The following is a 12,953-nucleotide window of genomic DNA, read 5'->3' as shown; positions in this document are numbered from 1 at the left end:
TGTTCTGTCAAATATTTGATATATATTTTCTGTATGGCTTAGTCTTAAAATTATAATGGTTGTGTGGTCAGCTCCTGCCTCATCAGAAGTGGGATGGACACTAAATGCTGAATGGACTGTTGCTACTCTGCTTTCTCCATCACTATCAGACCACGGGGAAGTTGATAGGAATTGCAAGCAAAATAAAGGAAATCCAATAATCCAGTTATCCAAAAAAGAACATTTGAATCATCAAAATATTTCCCATGCTAACATGAACGTGATGCTTTCCCTCCAAGTGATACTTATACAGAGCTTTCAGTTGTCACCCTACCACTCCAAATGTAAAACTGACTTTTACAAATATAGAATAATGTAATAACAGCCAAACAAGTACTTGGGTATGTGATTTTATTTATATTTGCTATGCAATCATTGTCGGTTTAGGCAAAGTATGGTGAGCTGGGTTGAAATGATTCTTTTCTGTAGACGATTTTTGTTGCCATAGTTACAGTAATAGTATGGTTAACATTTTTAAACAGTTGTCGCCTCCAGAAACACAAACTTCCACTTTCATGTGAGAATCGAGCTCAGTGTGGGAATAATGGAATTGAAATAAGGAGGATTACTTTTTTCAGTAGTGGGTAAGCTAATGATTTGTTAGCTTTACTGTTACAGTTACATGAGGCGGTTCGCTGTGAATGAACTTCTTAAAAAATCCTGTAATGAGCAGTGCTGTCAGACGACGAGAAGCTGCAAAATTTTTCCTGTTTTGTCAGTTATTATTAGCAACAGTAATTGCGTAGGGGATTGGCTAAGGCAGTCAAATTTCATGGTGAGCCATTCAGTGATATTATTATTATTCAGTGGATTTGTGGGTTTTTTTTGGAATTTTTTTTTTCATCAATAAAAAAATGTAAAGCCATAGTTATGCTCTGTGGTAACTGGTTACTTTTTTTAACGATGTGACTCAATTACTAACTCAGTTACTTTTTGAGAGAAGTAACTAAGTAACCACTAATTTTTTTTAAAGTAGCATACCCAACACCGGTCATATTCTTGTGTTTTGTTGACCCATCATCCACCCCAACATCTTCCTCGTGGAATTTGTCGCTCTATAATGTAAACTACATCACTGTACTTTCCCCTCTGCTCCTTTCATCATTACCACAGGCTGTTCTCGAGCAACAAAAGCTAACTATGAGGTCATAACAACCTGCTGACAGGGAAGGATTTGCTTCTTACAGGACTTAGAGGTCTCTGATCAACTGTCTGTAAAAATGTAAAGAGCTCAATTCAACAGCTGGTCTGTGGTTTTGCCATATCTACAGATGCTGTTCATAAATCCATGGAATTTCAATAATTGTCAGACTCTGATGTTTACTTCAGAAATTACTACTGTTGTGAGCAGCAGAGGAAATGTTTTGTTCAGTACAACAGTTCAGACATTTAGCCTGAAGGACACCAATCCCAACAGGAACAAGGAGGTCAGTACGCACTGGAACATCAAGTCCATGTTTCAATACACACACAGAGGTGTGAGAGCCTATGTGTGCCAAAGAGGAAACGGAAAAAAAAAACAAAAAACGCTGAAAATGAAACTGGATGAAGAAACACGTTTCTTTCTTCAGGACACCTGAAGTAACCTGAAGATACATTTTTTTTGGTGTGGAAGCTGATGGATAAATACACCAGCGTCCATGAAACTGACATGATTAATAATATCAGTAACTAGAATGGCTGGTAGAGGGACAGCCCACACCGCTCATTACCTTTATCAGCTTCACCGTTATATTTGTGCACATGCTTCCCTAACTCACTACAGAGACAGTGGAGGTTTTTCTCGCTTGAGTTCTCCCTGGTCTGGTCTCTGGCTCTCTCTCTGCCAGGGGCCAGTGTTATTCTTTCAAATAGGACTCTGACACGAAGTAATAGTGATTGTTCCTGTGGAAATATTTACTGTACACATATATACTGATGCGTGAACCAGCAGGCACACACACTCTAGATTATTAATTAGGTGGGGTGTGCTCTGCTCTCTCCCAATGTGAACTGGGATCATCTCCAGCTGCCCCCATAACCTGGAAACGGGAAAGAATGAATGAGTGCAAAGGTACTCAGGATTGAACCACATTGAACCACTATCCCTTTTGCTGTGTTCTCTGCCACTGAATGTGTTTTCTTGCTGGTGGTGGTGATTGTTTTGTAATTTCGACCGTTGAGCATGGGTTAGGGTTATCACCCAGGGCAGACTGGGTGATACAGACGAGACAGACTAAAGCTAGCTGGTAAGCATGCTAACATCAGTTGAAGATCCATAAATCCATCCTACCACTTTTCCATTTCGTTCCGGGGTGCACCCTGGACCGGTCGCCAGTCCATCACAGGGCCAACACACAAAGACAAACAGAGACGAATAACCACTCATGTTCGCACTCAGACCTACTGACAATGTAGAGTCACCAGTTAACCCAAACATGATGTCTTTGGACGGTGGGAGGAAACCCACACAGACACAGAGAGAACATGCAAACTCCACACAGAAAGGACCCAAGCTGGGAAGCCAACCCATGACCTTCTAATTGTGGGGCAACAGCACTAACCACTATGCCGCCGTGCTGCCCATCAGTTGAAGAATAGGTACAAAATTCGACACAAGATTGACAGCAACTAAAGGAATACTTTAGCAATGTGGCAATAGAAAAATTCACATGTAGCACCTTTAAGTAGCTGTATGCCTGTAAAACACTAGCTGACAGCAAAACAAATTGCAATAATGAATCATTTTCTGGAGCCTTCTGCCTCATGTCATGAACTTCCTCTGTAGAGTTGAGGGGTTTTTGAGTTGTCAGAGAGATGGTACAAGTTGTCAGATAATCTCAGCTTCCGCAGCAGAAAAAGATCTTTAAATCAGACTGTTTTTATGTTGCGCTCACAGCACAGTTAATGTTCAGGTTCATTAACAGGTTCAGGTTTTCCAAGCTTCTCCAGCGCTGGTACTGATATCCAAAAGAAAATAGAATCAGAGCAGGCTATCAGACATGGTTTTCTGACTGACTGATTAGTCCAATAAAATTATACCAGATTTCAGGTAAGCTTGGGGGTTCAAGCAGTAACTGTATGTTGTGACATCACAAAGTTCCAGAAGTGCTGAGAGACGGTTTTAATACTCATAATTTCAGGCAATGAGCCTGTCACTTTCGACTGAGACCTTTCATACTTTAACTGTATTAATGTGGAACCTTGACCTGACCTGTGAAGACCCCATGGAGGTTTACCTCTACTCAACATTGACCTTTGTGATGGAAATGTCATCACTGTGGAGTGTGCCATGAGAAAGTGGATCAGGGAATCGTGTGAGACAAAGACAAGGAGCATGACAACAGAAAGTTACAGATCAGAGGTCACTAAGTTCCTCAAGTGTTTTTTACATAAAAAGCATCAACTATCCTTCTTATATCCAGCAAAAGCAGTAAAAATTTGTAGCCTCTGAATCCTTTTGGAGGGTTCAGAGACGTTCCTGGAAGAAGCTGTATGAGGATATACAGTCATCTTCCAGAGTCTGCATCAGGTTGGTCAATTAATTTTACCATCACTTTCACTTAAAGACACTGATCACAGATCACTGATGATTCCTGTCCATCACCTGTGAAAGGAGTCATCATGAAAAAGTGTGAACAAGTACATTGTGTTTATGTTCTTTTATTTTTTATTTTCAAGTATGTGAATTTGTGTGTCATACAACTTTATATGTGTGTGTGTCTCAAAATGAATGTGTGACTCAGTGCACGTGTCCACATGACTTATTTGTATGTTTGTCTGTTCACACTTGTCCCTGTGTGCTCCACTGTGTGTGTGTGTGTGTGTGTGTATGTGTGTTTACACTTGGATGAGCCTTCTGTTCGGCGTGCAGTCGCTCCCAGTGAGCTGGGTTTTTAGGTCGCAGTGTTCTTTCTGCCACAGCCACACAGCCCCACACATACACACACACAGACGGAGTGAGGACAGAGTGAGAGAGACAAAGAGAGGGAGAGGGAGAGAGCACAACACAGCACACAGAGGGGAACATGTTGGGTGCTATTAGACGCCAAGCTGCCCAGTTTGGGTATGTGGGGGTGGTGGTGGTGGTGTGTGTGTGTGTGTGTGTGTTTAGGGGGTCCCAGAGGTCTTGTCATGCATACATGCACAGAACCAAACTGAGAGGTTGTGCGTGTGTGTTTGAGTGTCTGTGTGTTTGTGTGTATGTGATGCTGGAGGGTTTAAAGCTTCCACTGCTGTGTAACATGTCGACTCTTTTTAGTAATGTCATCCAACAAACACAGATAAGATGCAGGGCTCTATCATTATAAACACACACATACACACACTGGGGTAACAGACAGACACACACAGTAAGTGAAACAATAAGTGAGGGTTGTGTGATTGGATGTGACTGGACAGCAGCAGCACACAGCCTCAGATGCTTTAAGGCTAAAGGACGTATATTAGATACATTACAGTCACTGGGTTCATATTCATCCCTGTCATGTACTTCATATTACAGTCTATGCATTCCCATGGATGTTCTTCGTAGGCATTACAGTCCTCATATGTAATCATGTAACCTGCTCTGTGGTGGCCAGGTTGGAGGTCCTGAGCTCTGTGTGTTTGAGTTTGTCCCTGTAAAGAGTCTCATATGTCTGAGCAGGAGCTAAGGTAGAGAAGGAACACTTCACTAGTTCTGCTGTTTTCTCCACACAGGATGAAGAGAAGGAGCAGGATAGCAGCAGGAACCTTGATTCTACTTTTTCTTTGTGTTTTTATCGGAGGAACCGAAGTTTCAATAAAATTGGACGAGTGGAAAAAAAGTGGAAAAAAAAACTGCATCATATTCAGATTTTTTGAGATACACACATTTCTGACTGCTTGATCAAAAAAAGTTGGCTAATATTTTCTTCAGTTTCTCGTTGCTCTCATGTTAAAATCTAATTAAATCAGATCAGATTTATTTAATACAGCCCCAAATCATAACAAAGTTACATCAAGGTACTTTACATATAGAGCAGATCTAGACCAAACTCTTTATAAATTGATTTAAAGAGACCCAACAGATCCTCACATGAACTAGCAGAAGAAGAAGAGCGGGAGAGGGAGAGAGACACTCAGTCTTTCCCCCAGGAGCCTCGGCCTACAGCCGCAAAGCTAAAGAGTAGAGGACTTTAACTTTTTAACTATAAGCTCTGTCATACAGGAAAGTTTTAAGCCTGATCTTGAAAATGACTAAAGAGTCCGCCCCCCGGACCGATGCTGGAAGTTGGTTACATAGAAGAGGAGCCTGATAACTGAATGATCTGCCTCCAGATTTACTCTTGGAGACTCTAGGAACCACAAGTAAACCTCCATCTAGAGAGCAGACTGGCCTACTAGGACAGTAAGGAACTATGAGCTCTCTGAGATATGATGGAGCTTGGCCATTATGAGCTTTATATGTTAAAAGAAGGATTTTGAATTCTACTCTATATTTTACTGGGAGCCAATGAAGAGCAGCTAACAGGAGAGATAGAGATATCATCCTGAGAAAGGATGTTTCTGATTTTCCTAATGTTTCTCAGGTGGAAGAAAGCTGCCCTACTGACTTGTTTTATGTGAGGGACAAAGGACATGTCCTGGTCAAAGGTTACTCCAAGGTTTCTTACAGTGGAGCTGGAAGCCAAATTTTCAAATGCAATCTCTCACCTGTAACTTTGTACTCTATCTGGACTATAAATATACACATGTATATCTTATTTCAGAGACTTAGAGGTTCAGATTGACAGCACTCTCGTTACTGCACAGTCAATATTAAAGATTTGCTTCTAAACCACCCCTGCTTAAAAAAAACTGTGGAGGTCCAAGTCAAGATGGGGTTTTTTTTTATTCACATAGAAAATTTTGAAGCTAGCATGTGCTATGTTTTCATCATGTGATTTAATTATATGTCATCTAGAAAAAATGCATTTAAAACCAATATCAAGGGCAGACTTCCGGTGCAGACATGCGAGCGGGAAGCTTAGGCCAAATTAACAGTTCTTTTCCTCAGGCTGACTCGCGCATCACTGATATTTTACGTGAGAAAGAATATTGCGACGTAATAATCAGCTCAAAATAAAAAAAAAATCAACCGAAAGCAACAACTTGAGCAGCAAACATCCCAGCTAAGATACCTAGCAGTGGAGCCGGCAATGGGGGCCACTCTGACCCAGTCAAGGAGATCGAGCTTGAGGCTCTATTCAACAAACAAGCTGGCATGGCCCTCCTGATACAACAGTCAACTGAATCCCTGAAGTCAATTCATTAGGACACCAGGTGATGTCATTTAACAACAATCTCACGATAACTGAAGTTTTAGTGGGTGAAACGTTCGAGAAACTGTGGTTTAGTCCTTCCAGTCCCAAGCCATGGTACTCCTCAAACAAGTGGATGACCTTGAGAATTGGTCTAGGCGCTCTAACTTGAGGATTATCAACATACCCGAAGGGAGCAAAAAGGACCAAGACCCGACAAAGTTTGTTTCTGAACTACTAATGGCAGTTTTCAGCAGCCCTCCGGAAATTGAGAGAGCTCACTGCTCCCTCGGCCCCAGACCAGGTGGTGCTAGTGTGGGAAAACCGAGGACCTTTATGTCAGGACGGTAGGGGTGAGGTCTCAGATGCAGGAGATAGAGAGCAGGGTGAAGGTGGAAAATAAAAGTTTTTAACAAGAAAAACCAAAAACATCACTGAAGCTGTTGGTGTGGAACAAGGTGAAGCAGACAACAACAGCAAACAACAAACTAACAAGGAGTAGACAGAGAACAAGACTTAAATACACAGTGACTAGACAAGACACAGGTGAACCACATTAGGGCAGGGAAGGCAATCAACATGAGAGAAAGAGAACAAGAACAAGCCTTTCAAAATAAAACAAGACGTGAACACAAACTCAATACCTGACACTTTATCGCTAAATTCCTCTGTTCTCAAGAGAACGAGAAAGTCCTCAGATGGGCTGGACAACACGAGATGGATTATCGTGGCTCCTAGCATTTGTAAGCACAAATGAAACAAAATCCCTTTGCAGAGGAAGGGTGCCCTTTGAGCCCGCCATTGTTCAATTTCACGATGTAATTTCATCGTTTATTTGGAAAGGCAAGACTCCCAGGATAAGGAGAGTTTTTGCAAAGGCATAGGGCCATAGGTAGGTTGTCACTCCCTAACTTAAGACTTTATTATTGAGCAGCTAACATACACAAAGTGACTCTCTGGATCAGTGATCCTCAGAATTTTCTTTCACGAGAGCCACATTGGCAGAGCAAAGTCAAGGGGAGAGCCACACGGTTTTTACTCGGAACACCTGATGTTTGACTACTCATCCCCTTTTACGGCGTCTTCATGTTGATTTTCGTTTGCTGCTTCCTATTCGTTACAATGCTGTGCGCCTGTCCACCCGGTTTTTGCCCTTTTTAAAATTAGGAATCGAGCAATTTTGTGCCTGTATCTCACGCTGGCTAGCAGAGCTACAGTAACATCACTAAGTATGCTGTAAACAATGCCGTAAGCGTGCTGCGTTGCCAGGTTTGACAGTGAAAAAAGTGCAATGCAGATGTTTGCAGTGCAGTGTTCATTGAATATTTATGTAGCACATTTAAAACAAATTTATTGGCTGGGTTACCATATTGTTATAGGCTACCACATGAGCCACCAATTAAAGCTTAACGAGAGGCATGTGGCTCGCGAGCCGTGCAATGAGTATCTCTGCTCTGGAGCCAACAAACTGGTGTAAAATGGAAGCTAAATCCTGTTCTACCTCACTCTTAGCTCTGTTTACATTAAAATTGCCCTCCCAGTTTACATTTAACTCAATTGTTGTGTCCACCCTTAAAGTTTGGTTTCAATTTAGATGTACTTTTCAAACTCCAAAGATTGTCTAATCACAGCCCCATCCATAATAATCATCTCTTCCTTCCTCCCAGCACAGTTAATGCTTTTTTTCTCTATGGCAGAGTTCAGGCCTCATCAGGCAAAGGGACCTCTATACTAATAATGTCTTCGCTAGCTTCAGTGAACTACATGAAAAATGTAACCTTCCAAAATCTCACCTATTCAAATACTTCCAATATTCCACCTAACTCAGTAATTAGCTCCATTTTGGACATTGAATCAGAAAGGACGTATCTCCAAAATTTACACCTTAATCTCCAATCTTGAATAATTTGGCAGAGTTATAGATGACAGAAACTGGGACTCTGCATTAACTCAAGTAAATAACCGTAAACCTTGCTCCAGGCTTAATTTGGTGCAATTTAAGGTTGTCCACTGTATTTATTTTACCAATTCCAAACTCTCCAAAATTCAATTCATTATTGCAGATACATGCAATAGATGTCGCATGAAACATGACACACATGTTTTTGGTCCTGCCCCTGTCTGCAAGGTTACTGGACAGCTATTTTTAAACATCTTGCAGAAGCACTAAATATTAAATTGAATGAAATTGAAATTTTAGGAAGAAATTTAAGGATACTGTCATCTTTGCATTCTTAGCACATAAGGAGAATTTGTTGCAATGGAAGTCACCGTTTGCCCCCAAAGCTTCCCTGTGGCTTAAGGACATCATGCTGTACTTAGACCTGGAGTAAATGAAATATCATCTCAGGGGGACACCTGGAAAATTAGATTCAGTTTGGGGCTGTATGATTAGTTACATAGCTAAGTTAAAGACACTACAGGACAAATGAAATGCTCACCTCTGACAATCAACTTCTCACCATATTTCATTTCCCTCTCTGCCTCATTTCAACCCACCGACAATGCTGATCTAAAATAAGATTATGTAGAACTGAAGGGAGGCGGGTAAAAATTATCTTTAAATCCCTCCATTATTCCATTTGTCCAAGATAAAAAATTTGCTCCCTGTAAACCACTATGATGCAGTCATGGTCCACATTAATTTGGAGGGGCAGATAAATGAGGCAGTATAGAATGGTTGATTTGGCTCAGTTTGCGTAAATGTGAGTGTTAGTATGATGAGTTTGTGTGAGTGTGTGTGTGTGTGTATTTGAGGATGAGTTGCCAACACTAGTTACCAAATTGACCTTAATCAAAGGACACAGCAGCAGTGGGTCTCCATAATAAACACAGACCTGGAGGGTGGGAGAACCGACACGCACATGCATAATAGACACAAACTCACACAACACACACAAAGCTGAGTGTAAGCTGGGGGCAGTGTTTGAGAGGAGAAGCAAAAGAACATTTGTCCGGTCAGTTGGTGTCTGACTCCTCAGGATGCCTGTGTGTGTGTAAGTATGACTGTGCATGACTGATGGCCATCATTTGAATACAAACAAATATTCAACCAGGTCAGATCCAGTTATTCTCTGTAGGTGCTCAGGTTGACAGGAATAGAAACTTCTCAGTAAATATATTTAAACCTGAAAGAAAAAACATGGGTGTCTCCGTGCAGCTCTGGTTGATATGTAATGCTCTGCTGATAAACGTCACGTTAGCTGTGGTTTCCATCAGCTTGTTCCTTTCTAATTTCCTATCCTGTGCTGTCTGTTCAGAGGCCAGAGCAGGTTCCATCATGTTGTTGTTCCACTTCCTCAAATTTCGTTTTGACACTGTCTGAGGTCTTTGTTCTAGAGAATCTAGAACAGAGGAACCCAAAAGCATGAATGCAGAGACAGTAGTGAACAACAGGCTTTAATCAGTCTCAAAACACAGGCAGGGGTCAGTAAGCCACCAATACTTTGCCTTTCATACTGCCAACATGCTCAACCCTTTTATGAACATGAGTCGAAAGGCAATAGTTGACAATAAAGTCGGAAGGTAACCCCTTTATGCCAATGGTGCAAATTGACCTCAAATTCAGAATGCAGCTGTGAGTGTATTTATGCCCCCAATGCTCTTTTGTGTGTATTCCATACATACATATCTAGGAACATTTTTAAAGCACTGGTTTCTCATAGGACTGGTCAGAGTCGGGACAACTAGGAATAGAGGTTTTAGTGACAGTGCTGCATCAGGTGAAGCTTTGCCTCAAGTTAGTGACTCTTGACTGCTCTTCCTCTTCCTCTTCACACCATGAGCCTTAATTATGGTGGCAGCTTAGAAGGTTGAAGCTATCTCAATTTCCGATGATGGATCAGCCTCCATACTTCTCCTTCTAGATCTCAGTGCTGCATTCGACACCATAGATCATAATATTTTACTACAGAGACTGGAACATGAAATTGGAATTAAAGGAACTGCACTAAGGTGGTTCAAATCCTACTTATCAGATAGACATCAGTTTGTTCATGTTAACAACAGCTCCTCCTCATGTACTGTAGTCAATTATGGAGTCCCACAGGGTTCGTTACTTGGACCAATCCTCTTTACTCTTTATCTGCTTCCTTTAGGCAACATTATGAGGAAACACAGCATCAACTTCCACTGTTATGCAGATGACACTCAGCTGTATTTATCAATGAAGCCAAATGAAGTCACTCAGATAGTCTGTAGACTGCAGACATGTCTTGAAGACATAAAAGTCTGGATGATCCAAAATTTTTTACTCCTAAATTCAGACAAAACTGAAGTTATTGTACTCGGCCCTAAGCACCTCAGAGAAATGTTATCTAATCATCTAATCAGTCTGGACGGCATCACTTTGGCTTCCAGTTCCACTGTAAGAAACCTTGGAGTAACCTTTGACCAGGACATGTCCTTTGTCCCTCACATAAAACAAGTCAGTAGGGCAGCTTTCTTCCACCTGAGAAACATTAGGAAAATCAGAAACATCCTTTCTCAGGATGATGCAGAAAAACTAGTCCGTGCATTCAGCATTATTCTGGGAGCGGACTCTTTAGCAATTTTCAAGGCTTAAAACTTTCCTGTATGACAGAGCTTATAGTTAAAAAGTTAAAGTCCTCTACTCTTTAGCTATGCTACTATAGGCCTAGACTGCTGGGGGAAGGACTGAGCACCTCTGTCTCTCTCTCCCTCTCCCCTTTTTCCCTTGCATGTGCTGACATACCAACAACCATGCTTCTCCTAAATCCCTGTCTCTCCCAGTTCTAAGCATGTGTACTGTATTTACTTACTACTTTCTCTCCCAACTCCTCTCCTCTCTCCCTGTCCTCATCCTGCAGGTGGTGAATCATCACTATCACATGTTCCTGCTGCCTGCTGCTCTCATATCTTCATGAATTCCATACTACAGCATCATTTCTATGAACATGCAGCATCATGTTCCTGCCTACACCTGTATTGATTATCCCCTCCTCCTGCTCTCATTCTCTCCCTACTCTACCCAACTTTGCCTCCACCCGTGTCTGTCTCTCTCTCGCTCTCTCTCTCCCACTCTCAACCCAATTGGTCGAGGCAGATGCCCCCCCGGCCTGGTTCTACCTCTGAAAGGAAGTTTTTCTTTGCCACTGTTGCCAAGTGCTTGCTCATCGGGGGATCTGTTGGGTCTCTTTAAATACATTTTTAAAGAGTTTGGTCTAGACATGCTCTATATGTAAAGTGCCTTGATGTAACTTTGTTATGATTTGGCACTATACAAATAAATCTGATTTCATTTGTTTTGATTCAAAATTGTTATTTTGGTTGTTTTCATCCAGATTACTACTAATCTGTTTTTAAACCATCGCATATTTGGAAACTTAAGTGTTAAAGTCGTAAACCTGCATTCTATGAAATGACCATGAGGGAGAGAAACCACTGGATGTAAAGAGAAGTCTGATTCTGTTGAAGTCTAAGTGAAAATGAACCTACTTTTCACTTCATTTATTAGCTCAGTAAATGCTTTCCAAATGAGTTTATGGTCCCATTCTAGGGTTTTAAGTTTTCAATGCAACATGAAATTCACTTTTTAAATGATGGCCCCATGAAAGAATGTGTATTTCTGTTTTGGTGTACAGATATATTTTTGGAGCTGAACTTGAACAGTTTTTCCCCTGGAGTTCCCCCTGGTCAATGCTGAGCCAGCAGCAAGTGGAGTACCAACTCTGTACAAGCTGGTTTGCCTGGCAACTCATTTACCATGCATGTATTTTTTCTCCTACAGAAATAAACCAAGATTCTGCCACTTTTCCAAAACTCACTCTTGCTGTAGAATCTCTTCTTCATTGCTCCTCCTTTTCCTTCACAGCCACTATCATACAGAAAATAAAAACGGTTCATTCACCAGCCTATTCCATCTTTTTCCCAGTACCCAGAGCACATTATGTCACTATTCACATCTCTGACCTCACTGTGACCCAGGCCTTACAACCTGAATTAAACCATGTGGCTAAATGCTGAGCCACGAGGTTATGGTTATTAAACGGCTGTGAGCTGCAGCATGTCAGGAGCTCCAGCTGCTAATGAATAAGTCAGATACTGTACCCGCCACGCACAATAACATGTCCCAGCAGTGGCGTTACAAACGCTCACACTGTGATGCATAATTTACCTGACCCATAATCCATATTTCAGAGGAGGCAACAGTCTTTGAGATGACTGTTTCTTTTTAAGAAATTCTTTTTTTTGCCTTGTTACTAAAGAAATAGTAGTGTGTGAAAAAGTCACATAGGGCTGTCAAACCCTTACCCTTTAACGGGTTCATCCAGATGAATTCATTTGTATGATTAATTTGGATGAAAATTTGAATGCAATTAACTCGTCTCAAAATCCTGAAAAATAACCCCTGTCTCTGGCGAGAAGTTGGTGGAGTTGCCGTAAGTTGGTGGCCGGCAGGACAGAGCAAAGCCAAGCATTAGTATACGGGACTGTCCCTTGGAGAGGTGGTCAGTTGTGATGGGTGGTCACCAGCGGACCACTCATTCAGGAGTCATCTAACACTGTTGGTTTGCAAATATCTCTCCCCTCGGTGTCACATTGTACATAGGAGCAGTCAGTTCTCCTCTTAGATAAGAAGTAAACAAGTCTTTCTCAGCTGGGTAAAACATTAATTAATGTGGAGATTTCTTCGTCTATAAAAAATAAATA

The sequence above is a fragment of the Echeneis naucrates genome, chromosome 15 (assembly GCF_900963305.1).
Source record: "Echeneis naucrates chromosome 15, fEcheNa1.1, whole genome shotgun sequence".
NCBI classification, from domain to species: Eukaryota; Metazoa; Chordata; class Actinopteri; order Carangiformes; family Echeneidae; genus Echeneis; species Echeneis naucrates.
Note: the sequence above shows the minus strand (reverse complement) of the source record.